Source organism: Schistocerca serialis, chromosome 9 (assembly GCF_023864345.2).
Source record: "Schistocerca serialis cubense isolate TAMUIC-IGC-003099 chromosome 9, iqSchSeri2.2, whole genome shotgun sequence".
Taxonomy (NCBI): domain Eukaryota; kingdom Metazoa; phylum Arthropoda; class Insecta; order Orthoptera; family Acrididae; genus Schistocerca; species Schistocerca serialis.
Window position 1 is genome coordinate 505,633,097 of NC_064646.1, and position 13,368 is coordinate 505,646,464.

The following is a 13,368-nucleotide window of genomic DNA, read 5'->3' on the forward strand; positions in this document are numbered from 1 at the left end:
TGGCTACGAGAAGATCTGTTTGCGCTCGCGAGTTGCATCGCTCTCCAGCGGCCACCAGTTACCGGCTACCGGCCACACGCGACTCGCCGCCGGACCTCAGGGGACGTCCGACCAGGCGGCTGCTGAGCGGGACGGCGCTGTGAGTGAATTCATCGAGTGTCATCTTCTCGTTTGAACTTGTAGTATTCATCTTGCATTTACGTACTGGAGTTCGCATACTTAAAACTTACGAATCTTCTTCAAGCGTTGTAAAACTGAGTCGCAAGTGGTAAAAGGTCTAATATTTGTGGTGTATTCTTCGCTTTCGGTTGAATAGAAAAGGGTGGGCGCTAGTTTAGACCTTTATGTTGCGTGCGGCGCGAGTGCTTTTGTGTAAAATACGCCAGAAGAACATCTTCTTTCACGAAATATCGTTCTGCGTGGATGATTTTCTATATTCAGGAAGCATGACATACGTCATGAACTGCGACCATTAAAGCGTTAGTGTGATATTTACATTCTGTCGACAAGGTTAAGAAGTTGGGAGTAGAAGTACTGCATGCTCTAATTCAAAGCAACAAAACCCAAAGGCATGACTGTCACTGCATTTTTGCTTGTACGTCATCAATTTACACGTTGAACATTCCTCTGCAATATTGTTACTAGTGTATGATGCCTTTATGTTAATTTCGTAAGGAGATATTAATGGCCGATCCCCAACAAAAGACATGCACTGGAACAGAGGGCAGTGAGCACATGACATTTTACATTTGGTGGCTCAAAAATTATATTGTTCGCCACGAAATCTTGCCCAGGGCTGTGTCCATTGCAGGTGGCATTCGTTGCAAACAACTTGAGACATCTTTTGGTCGCAGTGTAAGAAAAACGACTGACAAAACTCCATCACCTCATGCCACTACTCGATAACGCACCCTGCTGAATTCACAAACAAAACTGTCCAGAATTTTGTTTGCGAAGTCATCCGTCATGCACCTATTCCTCTCAGCTTATGCCCTCAAATGTTTACCTTTCCCGATTCGTAACTAAAAACAGCCAAGAAAATTACTTTTCAGGTGAAAATGCACCTCCAACCTGGTTCGACGACATCTAACTCAGATCCAGTAGGCATCTACGGGCATGGAATTGGCAAACTATTTGAGCATTCTCATACCGATGTACATCATGTGTAAGAATACTTAGCGTGTTCCAAAAAAATATGTCGAAAACAGTGAGAGGTGGTAGTTCTCATCGAAACCAGAAAAATAAGTCCAATAAACATGGGTTCGGAAACGCATACTTACTGCGATTAAAACGCTTTTGCAGGTGGTATTCAACGTGGCGTCCATTCGTGACAATGCACTCGCCTGCCGTCTGGTGTAAGGAATGACGCACCCTTTGAAGTATAACCGGCTAATCAAACGTCTAGGTGATTCAGTTCTGGGGAACGAGCAGACCAAGGTGCGCCCTTCCTCCCCGCCCCCTTCCCCCCTCGTTTCTCTCTCCGACCAATCCAGCCGTGCTGAAATGCCTGCATCACATGTTCGCACACATCGTGGCGAAAGTGTGCTGGTGCGCCATCATGCATGAACCACATTTGTATTCGTGCTCCAGTGGCACAGTCTTCAGCAACGTAGGCAACACATTTATGAGAAAGTCCAGATAATGCCCCCCAGTTAACCTTTGTGGTAGCACGTATCGCCCTATTAATCTATCACCTAGTACCCCTGCCCATTGAGTAATTGAAAATCGATACTGATGCCATTTTTCCTGAATTGTTTGCCCATACATTCTGGTTGTGCAAGTTCACAGCTCCATCTCTTGTGAACCCTGCCTCATCGGCAAACAAAATGTTGGATGTGAACAGTTGATTTGCGCCTCACTTCTGCAACAGCCATTGACAGAACGCCGTGTGCCTTGGTGATCCTGTGGCCTTAGGACCTGACGCCCTGTAGGTGGTACAGGTACACCAACTGCTCATCATGAAGCACTCCGCCCCCCCCCCCCTCCCCATGTAAAGGAATGAGACACGCTTTCAGCTACTGCTAATGGTCTCACACTGGTCCGAGGGGTTTCCTCCGCCGAACGTAGAACATGCTCCTCCATGTCAGGTATGCAGACTGTCAGGTGCCTGAGGTACAACGATACCTGTTCCCCCCCCCCCCCCCCCCCCCCTCAGACGCTGGAAAAGTCTACAGCTTATCAGAGGGCACTCTGCGAGAGTGCGCTGTGGATATATTTCACTGCAAAGTGCGCGGTCACGCAGGCTACATCCATTTGCCAAACCATAGCAGAATATCATGTTCACCATTTCACTTGTAGAGCGGTAGACTTCCATTGCCAACAAGTGGTGGAAGAGAGAAAATGTAAAGGTACTTCACCATATGTACGTACAAACAACGCAATCAAACTAAACACACAAGCGAATCCGCGTTTGGAAGAAGCTAAAACACCGTCATATGTAGCCAGGGTTGGCAGCACAGTACAATAAGGCACACAAACAAGACGAAAACTGACGTAGCCTGCAGCACGACTCTAACCACACAACTGGCTGCAGACCAGCTAATGGTAGGTAGAGTCTGTGAGTAAGACATCATAACACCCTGCCGATACATTTGACGGAGCGCGAATGCAACGAATGTGCTAACATCCGAAACCAAACGTTGCGCAGCCCTTCCTATGAGCATATGTTTATCTCAGAAAGTATGTGTTTCCGGACAGTTGTTTATTGGACTCATTTTTCTCGTCTCGGTGAGCACTACCACCTCTCAAAGTATTTGACACTTTTTTTGTCATCTTGTATTGTTAATGATTGAATTCTCTTTTATGTTCACTGTAGTGTTTAACAAACTAATGGAAAAGACTATTAAAATACGCACTCTGCTAATACAAATGGATTCAGTGTACTACAAGTAACCTTATTTAAGTAAAAAATAAGGTACTTCTAACTAGAATCAGCCTATATCGTCACGCATGAGTAAGGTATTAGCCACTCTGGACTTCTAAACGGTCTATGTGTACTTGTTGTCCTGGATCAGTCTTACGTAATGAGAAAATGTGGAATTTCATAAACAGAATAAATAAGATTCCCTTACTGATATTTGATTTGGCTACCCGTACCTATGTCACAAAACGGCTAAAATTCGGGCCTTGATCGAGAATGGAACCGTAAGCCGAAGTGGCCTTTATTTTACAGGCGACCACGTTACATCAGAGCTAGCGACTAGCTTTTCCTTCACTTCCCCGGTGGCGGTTAGAACAGACTAATGGCAACGTAAAAGACGAGATAGTTGCAATTTTTGCGTGGAACGATTTTCCTGAACTCGAAACGATAAATTAATGTCCTTATTTCACACCTTGTATAAAAATTACTCACATTATTCAATGAAAACCGTAAAAATGTATTTTGCAGAATAATTCTGTCATACAGGACGTAGTCCGTCGGTCACAGATTTTCCAGACATATCGTACGTTGTTGCCAAGATTCAGGAAGAATACCAGCCCATATATTGCTGGAACAGGCTGGGAAGTGACCACAGCGTGTGTGTAGAAGACGCAGCTGCCGAGGGTAAGAATACCCAAGGACACGTCGATGAGCTTTATTCGCACTTCAGTAACCGGGCACAGGGACTAGAGCGTAGTTACTAATACTACTCACATTCACTGGCGACAAACTAAGCGTCATAGATCAATAACTATCACAATTGTCCGCCTTAGTACTACTGAAAACTAAGAAGGTCATTCATAAGAGGCGATTCACATTTTTGGAGCAACTCCGCTATTTACACAACAAACAATATGAGTAGGCAGCACATCAGTTATAATTCCAGACACAGAAAACCCGTTTCCCGGGATCGCTGTCGTTGGCACTGTCCCTAAAAGAGGACCTTTCTAGTGCCAAAAAAATGCTACTGTGAAGGAAACCACATGCAATGACAGAAAATGGGGATCATTAATCCTTTGAAAATGAAACCACTGAACACATGCAGTCCACGTTCGATTTCAGCTTTTGATAATACGAAAGGAATTGTAGTTGTTATCAGAACGTAACAGGAAAAGGAAAACGCTAACGGTAATGTCAAAAATAACTCATCCTCAACCAAAACTGTCATTCAGTCTACAAACAGTGAAAGAGTGACAAGTATCATGTACTCGTTATGAGTACAATATATCCGCTGCTGACGCATTGTCAATGATAGCGAAAAGCGCCTGTGTCGGAGAGCTTTCCAGTGCGCAGTACATTTACGGTAGAGCGAACCCGTAATACCAACAGGTTCACCAAGGTAAACATGGCGCTGAGATTCTACGCATTGCCTGCGCACAGTGTTATTAATGTAGCTGATGACGTTTTCGTATGAACGACGCCTCTGGGCAACCACAGTATTAACATGTGAATCACTGAGTAGTAATGGGACGTGGTAGATTGGCAGCCGGTTGTAGAACTTTCCTAAGCTATCCACATGCTGCTGATACACAACGACAAATTACCACTATATCGGATTATAGCCCAGACTAAATTTTTGCCTGTGAAAGAATTGATCAACAGTGGGTGAATAGCATCAACGCCCCTGCACCCACCTACAACATAGACCTATTATACGCCAATCAATCGCAGAACCCTATTCTATGCTTGTATTTTTTTGCTAACGACAAAATTTCTTTCGCAGCAGACTGTTACCCCGTTGCAAAGGCGAGAAACGGGTGTTACCGCCTGCCACAACATCGTCCATGCCCACTCCCTTCCCCACCCACAGCATCCATTGTGGATGACTCATAACTTATGACACTGAACGAAGATTTATAACTACAGGATGATTCGACAATGGTGGTAGAAACTTTCGGGGATGATAGAGAAGAATAAATATATCAGTCTGAAGTAAGGGGCCTGGTCCGTAACCGACTGGGGCGAAAATTTATAAGCGAAGACCATTCTAATGCCCCTGACAACAGCCCTCTTGTGCTGCAAGCTCTTTGCTTTCAATCTTTTGAGAGGAGGTAGTATGGACCAAAAAGAGACAAAAATGTCCAATAAACATGGACTCTACAGGAAGTCAGCACTATGAGCACTCGTTCATTTTTGCTGCTGCGAAACACAACTTTTTCACCGAACAAGTTCTCAGTAGCTCTTAAGGTATCCATCTTAAAGCCCATATTTGCTAGCCCATTTCTCCTTGTTTTTATCCATACTTCTTCCTACTAGAACGTGGAAAGAAAAGAGCTTGCAGTAGAAGAGGTCCAATGTTAGTGGCATGAGAACGAGTTTCGATTACAACTTTCGGCGCGGTCGTTTCACGTCCAGACTCCCTTATCTCAGATTGATACATTAACACTTCTCCACCGCCCCTGAATGTTTGTAACATCTTCACTGACTCTCCCTGTATATTGACCGGCTTCTTATTGTCAACTCTTCTGACTGGTTATTCTGCCGTTGCTCTGAAGATACGAAGATTCGAATACTCCTTAATGCGAACATCCGATGATTCCATCGTTCCAACTACATCAAAATAGTGCAAATAAGTGACATAAAAGCTGCTATGAACTAATAAATAATAAATATTGAAGATTTGGTAATCTCCATCAGACATCTGATGATTATGAAAGGTTACTTTCTTTACTTACACTGCACTGCAGTATGAACTCAAAGGTTTCGTAAGATCCCATTATTTAAATTCGTTGCGGCCGTTTTGAGTTAAAGTAGAGGAATAGGGAAAACATCTGACTTTAAATACGCATTTGAAGCGGGATTTGTGTGTGTGGCTACAGGTGCAGTAGCACACATCCAATGTGGCATCGAGAATGTGAACGTTTTCCCATTGCTGTGGTAGAGGCTAAGGCAGAAAGAATCAGATTTTATCAAAGAGTAAATAATGAGTGACTTTGTGATTTACTCGTAAAGTAACCTTCTTGTGCTCGAAAACTTACAGTTTGAAACCCACTGCCACTTACTGCGCTTGGCGTGTTCAGATTATTTAGTCACCATTCCAAGTACCTCCCCCCATGAACCATGGACCTTGCCGTTGGTGGGGAGGCTTGCGTGCCTCAGCGATACAAATGGCGTACCGTAGGTGCAACCACAACGGAGGGGTATCTGTTGAGAGGCCAGACAAACCTGTGGTTCCTGAAGAGAGGCAGCAGCCTTTTCAGTAGTTGTAGGGTTAACACTCTGGATGATTGACTGATCTGGCCTTGTAACACTAACTAAAACGACCTTGCTGTGCTGGTACCGCGAACGGTTGAAAGCAAGGGGAAACTACAGTCGTAATTTTTTTCCGAGGGCATGCAGGTTTACTGTATGGTTAAATGATGATGGCGTCCTTTTGAGTAAAATATTCCGGAGGTAAAATAGTCCACCATTCGGATCTCCGGGCGGGGACTACTCAAGAGCACGTCATTATCAGGAGAAAGAAAACTGGCGTCCTACGGATTGGAGCGAGGAATGTCAGATCCCTTAATCGGGTAGGTACGTTAGAAAATTTAAAAAGGGAAATGGATAGGTTAAAGTTAGATATAGTGGGAATCAGTGAAGTTCGGTGGCAGGAGGAACAAGACTTGTGGTCAGGTGAATATAGGGTTATAAATACAAAATCAAATAGGGGTAATGCAGGAATAGGTTTAATAATGAATAAAAAAATAGGATTGCGGGTAAGCTACTACAAACAGCATAGTGAACGCATTATTGTGGCCAAGATAGACACGAAGTGTGTGTGATTGAGGTTTACGGGCGCTAAACAGCAGGGTCATCAGCGCCCATGCCTACTACAGTAGTACAAGTTTATATGCCAACTGGCACTGCAGATGATGAAGAAATTGATATGATGTGTGACGAGATAAAAGAAATTATTCAGGTAGTGAAGGGAGACGAAAATTTAATAGTCATGGGTGACTGGAATTCGAGAGTAGGAAAAAGGAGAGAAGGAAACATAGTAGGTGAATATGGATTGGGGATAAGAAATGAAAGAGGAAGCCGCCTGGTAGAATTTTGTACAGAGCATAAATTAATCATAGCTAACACTTGGTTCAAGAATCATGAAAGAAGCTTGTATACATGGAAGAATCCTGGAGATACTAGAAGGTAACGGATTATATAATGGTGAGACAGAGAGTTAGGAACCAGGTTTTCAATTGTAAGACATTTCCAGGGGCAGATGTGGACTCTGACCACAATCTATTGGTTATGAACTGAAGAAACTGCAAGAAGGTGGGAATATAAGGAGATGCGACCTGGATAAATTGAAAGAACCAGAGGTTGTACAGAGTTTCAGGGAGAGCATAAGGGAACAATAGACAGGAATGGGGGAAAGAAATACAGTAGAAGAAGAATGGGTAGCTCTGCGATGAAGTAGTGAAGGCAGCAGAGAATCAAGTAGGTAAAAAGACTAAGGCTAGTAGAAATCCTTGGGTAACAGAAGAAATACTGAATTTAGTTGATGAAAAGAGAAAATATAAAAACGCAGTAAATGAAGCAGGCAAAAAGGAATAAAAACGTCTCAAAAATGAGATCGACAGGAAGTCCAAAATGGCTAAGCAGGGATGGCTAGAGGACAAATGTAAGGATGTAGAGGCTTATCTCACTAGGGGTAAGATAGATACTGCCTACAGGAAAATTAAAGAGACCTTTGGAGAAAAGAGAGCCACTTGTATGAATATCAGGAGCTCAGATGGAAACCCAGTTCTAAGCAAAGAAGGGAAAGCAAAAAGGTGGAAGGAGTATACAGAGGGTCTATACAAGGGCGATGTACTTGAGGACAATATTATGGAAATGGAAGAGGATGTAGATGAAGATAAAATGGGAGATATGATACTGTGTGAAGAGTTTGACGGAGCACTGAAAGACCTGAGTCGAAACAAGGCCCCGGGAGTAGATAACATTCCATTGGAACTACTGACAGCCTTGGGAGAGCCAGTCCTGACAAAACTCTACCATCTGGGGAGCAAGATGTATGAGACAGGCGAAATTCCCTCAGACTTCAAGAAGAATATAATAATTCCAATCCAAAGAAAGCCGGTGTTGACAGATGTGAAAATTACCGAACTATCAGTTTAATAAGTCACGGCTGCAAAATACTAACGCGAATTCTTTACAGACGAATGGAAAAACTGGTTGAAGCCGACCTCGGGGAAGATCAGTTTGGATTCCGCAGAAATGGTGGAACACGTGAGGCAATACTGACCTTACGAATTATCTTAGAAAATAGATTAAGAAGAGCCAAACCTACGTTTGTAGCATTTGTAGACTTAGAGAAAGCTTTCGACGATATTGACTGGAATACTCTCTTTCAAATTCTAAAGATGGCAGGGGTAAAATACAGGGAGCGAAAGGCTATTTACAATTTGTACAGAAACCAGATGGCAGTTATAAGAGTCGAGGGACATGAAAGGGAAACAGTGGTTGGGAAGGGAGTGAGACAGGTTTGTAGCCTCTCCCCGATGTTATTCAATCTGTATATTGAGCAAGCAGTAAAGGAAACAAAAGAAAAATTCGGAGTAGGTATTAAAATCCATGGAGAAGAAATAAAAACTTTGATGTTCGCCGATGACATTGTAATTCTGTCAGAGACAGCAAAGGACTTGGAAGAGCAGTTGAACGGAATGGACAGTGTCCTGAAAGGAGGAGATAAAATGATCATCAACAAAAGCAAAACGAGGATAATGGAATGTAGTCGAATTAAATCGGGTGATGCTGAGGGAATTAGATTAGGAAATGAGACACTTAAAATAGTGATGGAGTTTTGCTCTTTGCGGAGCAAAATAACTGATGATGGTCGAAGTAGAGAAGATATAAAATGTAGACTGGCAATGGCAAGGAAAGCGTTTCTGAAGAAGAGAAATTTGTTAACATCGAGTATCGATTTAAGTGTTATGAAGTCGTTTCTGAATGTATTTGTATGGAGTGTAGCCATGTATGGAAGTGAAACATGGACGATAAATAGTTTGGACAAGAGGAGAATAGAAGCTTATGAAATGTGGTGCTACAGAAGAATGCTGAAGATTAGATGGGTAGATCACGTAACTAATGAGGAGGTACTGAATAGGATTGGTGAGAAGAGAAGTTTGTGGCACAACTTGACTAGAAGAAGGGATCGGTTGGTAGGACATGTTCTGAGGCATCAAGGGATCACAAATTTAGCATTGGAGGGCAGCGTGGAGGGTAAACATCGTAGAGGGAGACCAAGAGATGAATACGCTAAGCAGATTCAGAAGGATGTAGGTTGCAGTAAGTCTTGGGAGATGAAGATGCTTGCGCAGGATAGAGTAGCATGGAGAGCTGCATCAAACCAGTCTCAGGACTGAAGACAACAGCAGCAGCAATTACAAGTGAATATCTAGTAGACCAATTAGGATAACACAGATCCAGTCATCGATGTCCGTCAACTGTCTCTGCGTTACCAAACAATTTCTGGATGGTAGCTTGTATATAATAGTGGAGACAATACAAGTGATTTGCAAACATTTGTCTTGTTATCTGTGTAATAACACTTTAACGGCATCCTTTTCTTAGTCACTGTTTTGTGATGGCGATAACCCATGCTCACCTACACGTCAATCAGAATGAAGCGCCTAGCTATTCAGATAACTAAAGGTCAGTATATTTCAGAACACTAAAAGGAGGACTGTAGCGAACTAATTACTTCACTAACTGTAACATGCAAGTAGAAAACCTGTGTACTCAGTGTCGTTGCTGTTGCAAAACTGACAGTGATATTTGTCGAACAATTGTCGGCAGAGTTGATATACACTCATGCTCATAATTTAAGGATAATTGCAGAATGTGATGCCACACAACGTGGCACTACACAAAACTGGCGCTAATAGCATAAACACATAGGGAACACACACGACACAGATCTCTAAGTCCACGCTATTGATGATAAGTTGAGAAAACCGTCCGAAACACATGTGCTACAAAACGCCACTGTTTCCTGCGCATGTACCCCAACGTCAATATCGGATATGATCACCATGCACACGTACACAGGCCGCACAACGGGTTGGCATACTCTGGATCAGGTGGTAGAGCAGCTGCTGGGGTACAGCCTCCGATTCTTGCACCAGCGCTTGTCGGTGCTCCTGAATTGTCGTAGGTGTTTGAAGACGTGCAGCGATACGTCGACCGAGAGCATCCCAGACGTGCTCAATGGGGTTTAGGTCTGGAGAACAGGCAGGCCACTCCATTCGCCTGATATCTTCTGTTTCAAGGTACTTCTCCACGATGGCAGCTCGGTGAGGCCGTGCGTTATCATCCATCAGGAGGAAGGTGGGACCCACTGCACCCCTGAAAAGGCTGACATACTGGGGCAAAATGACGTCACGATACACCAGACCTGTTACAGTTCCTCTGTCAAAGAAATGCTGGGGTGCACGTGCACCAATCATAATCCCACCCCACACCATCAAATCACGACCTCCATATAGGTCCCTTTCAAGGGCGTTTGGGGGTTGGTATCTCGTTCCTGGTTCACGCCAGATGAAAACCCAGCGAGTATCACTGTTCAGACTCGTACGCGGACATAACCTGGGACCACTGTTCCAATGACCGTGTACTGTGTTCTTGACACCAGGCTTTACGGGCTCTCCTGTGACCAGGGGTCAGTGAAATGCACCTTGCCAGTCTCTGGGCGAATAAACCGTGTCTGTTCAGTGTGTCTGGAGACAACTGTTCCAGTGGCTGCGGTAAGGTCCCGAGCAAAGCTACCTGCAGTACCTCGTTGCCGTCTGCAGGCACTGATGTGAGATATCGGTCTTCTTGTGGTGTTGTACACTGTGGACGTCCCGTATTGTAGGGCGTGGACACATTTCCTGTCTGCTGGAATCGTTGCCATAACTTGAGATCACACTTTGTGGCACACGGAGGTCCCGTGCTAGGAACTGCTGTGTCTGACCAGCCTCCAGTCGCCCTAGTATTCTACCCCTCATAACGTCATCAGTATGTGTTCTTTGAGCCATTTTCAACACACAGTCACCATTAGCACGTCTGAAAACGTCTGCACACTTATTCGCTGCACCGTACTCTGACATGCACCAACGCACCTCTACGTACGTCGACTGCTGCCAGCGCCATCGTGCGACGACTGCAGGTCAGATGCACCGCATGGTCATACCGTGAGGTGATTTAAATCCACAACCCGCCCACCAGAGCGTTGTTTCACCATGTATCAGCATTATCCTTAATTTATGAGCATGAGTGAATTTACACAAGAATGGACTTGGTGCGTGCTTGGTGCTAACGAGGCAGGTACTCCGCATATTAGACTTTGCAGATTTGCGGGTGCTTCCCTTCAAATGTTGGAAGGTTTTGGTTCCACTCAGTGATTGCTCTTGAGAGGAATGTGAGGCTGCGTAGCAGGCCTGGCGTTTCTTGTGGCACATCAGTGCATAGTGAGAGCTACGTTGCGGAACAGGTGAGTGAGATAGATAGAGCTTAATCAGAGTTGTTGCTCATATGAAACGACGAAGCCACCATGCTATCTTTAAGTAAGTAGTCAGCGCTAGATTAAGAGCGACACCACTAACGTCATTCAAAGCAGGTGAACAGCAGAACACCACTATATTCATTGAGCAACCATAGCATTCTAATCATATTGCTGTTGCTATCATCTACTAGCAATGATTAAAACATGACTGCTTCTGATGCTTTATCAAGAAAAGGAAAAAGCGCCTAATGATTGATGTTGTGTATTTGCAGTAAGCCTAAAGTATAGAGACTTCAAAATAATAACACGTTAACTGAACGGAGTGAATTGCAGTGTCTCCACGTATTTCTCGGGTGTTTGCAATTTGGGCTTTGTTAATTCCTGATAATTGCACAGTAATGGTTCCTTTTGCTGTCAGAAGAGAATTCACACGAGAATTATCGAAGAGCAATTATTAGAAGACTACTGCAGTTCTCCATTTTTCTGTGGACTATGTCTCGGAAATCGACGTTAATTTTACTTTCACTCCGTCACCTGAGGACTTGCTAAATGAGTTCTGACCTGCTCTGACATTTCTGTTGCCCATCACGTGAATTATATAGAGTTTTGTGGCAGCTGGTTGTCAGTGCTGAATGGATTGCAGACATGCTCAAAGATCTTCACTGTGTAACCGATACTTTCCTTTGAAACATGTCCCCCATACGATAATTGGTAAAATGCTCATTGTGCTGTAAACCTCGATGTCCACATGTCCTTAAACAAGAATCTGCGAGCAGTGGTAATGCATGAAAGGAAATCTTCTTGTGAACATGTGTTCTAAAATACATGCCTTAAGAGAAACTGAGCATTTGTTCAGTGGAAGAGATGTGCTTCGCAGTAGCAATAATGGACAAATGCTCATAGCTCTGATTTTAGAGTCCATGCTCATTGGACATTTTTGTCTTGTTTTGGTCCATACTAACGTCTCCCATAACATGAAAGACAAATAGCCTGCAGAAGAAGAGGCCATTGTCAGTGGTATCAGAACGATTGACGCTTATAAACTTTCGACCCGGACGGTTCCGGACCAGCATACCTTACATCAGCTTGTCACATTTATCCTTCTCCGTCATCCCAGAATATTTGAATGAGACACTCACAGTGCGTGTCGTGAATGGGGGCAGGGAGTGGGCGTAAACTGTTGGGTGCTAGACCATAACACTTGTTTCTCGACTCTACAACGGGGTGACAGTTTGCTGCGAAAGAACTTAAGTTGTCAGCAGAAAGATACAAGCATAGAGCATTTTGCTGCTGTTAATTGGCATGTAATGGGTCTGTGTTGTATGTGGGGTGCAGAGGTTTCGATGCTATTCACCCAGTGTTGCGCAATTCCTTCACAGGCAGAAATAAAACCTTCCGCCGTAATGGTCATTTCCCGTTATGAAACAGCAACATATAGACAGTCTCGATAAATTCTATGACTTTCTGTCCATCTACGCCTTCGCACTACAATTCGATAATTTTCATATGAAAAAGTCAGGGACTAAATTAGTAACGCTGCATAAAATCTCAGCACCACGTTCAACTTGGTGAACCAATTGTTATTTCGGGTTTTCTCTCTATTAAGCGTACTACATTTTGCAAGTTGAAAACCTCTTCAAAATGTATATTTTACGATTTTATTGACAAAGCATCGGAAATGATAATATTTTAATTGTTACAAGTAGATAATTTTAGTCGTTCTTCCAGTATTTAGAGACTGAATGACGGTTTTGCTATAGGACGACTTATGCCAGACATTACTTTCAGCGTTCATGTTAGCTGGTTTGATTTTCTCCATTCATTTTGGAACCGCTTTTTCGGACAGGGTATTTTGCTTTAGTGCACAGTAGACTACTTGATTTGGAACTTCTTGATATACATAACTTACAAAGTCCCTCTGTGAATATTCACGTTTTGCGACCAGTGCTGTGTGTCTTCTCATTCGCATTCCTTGGTTTTG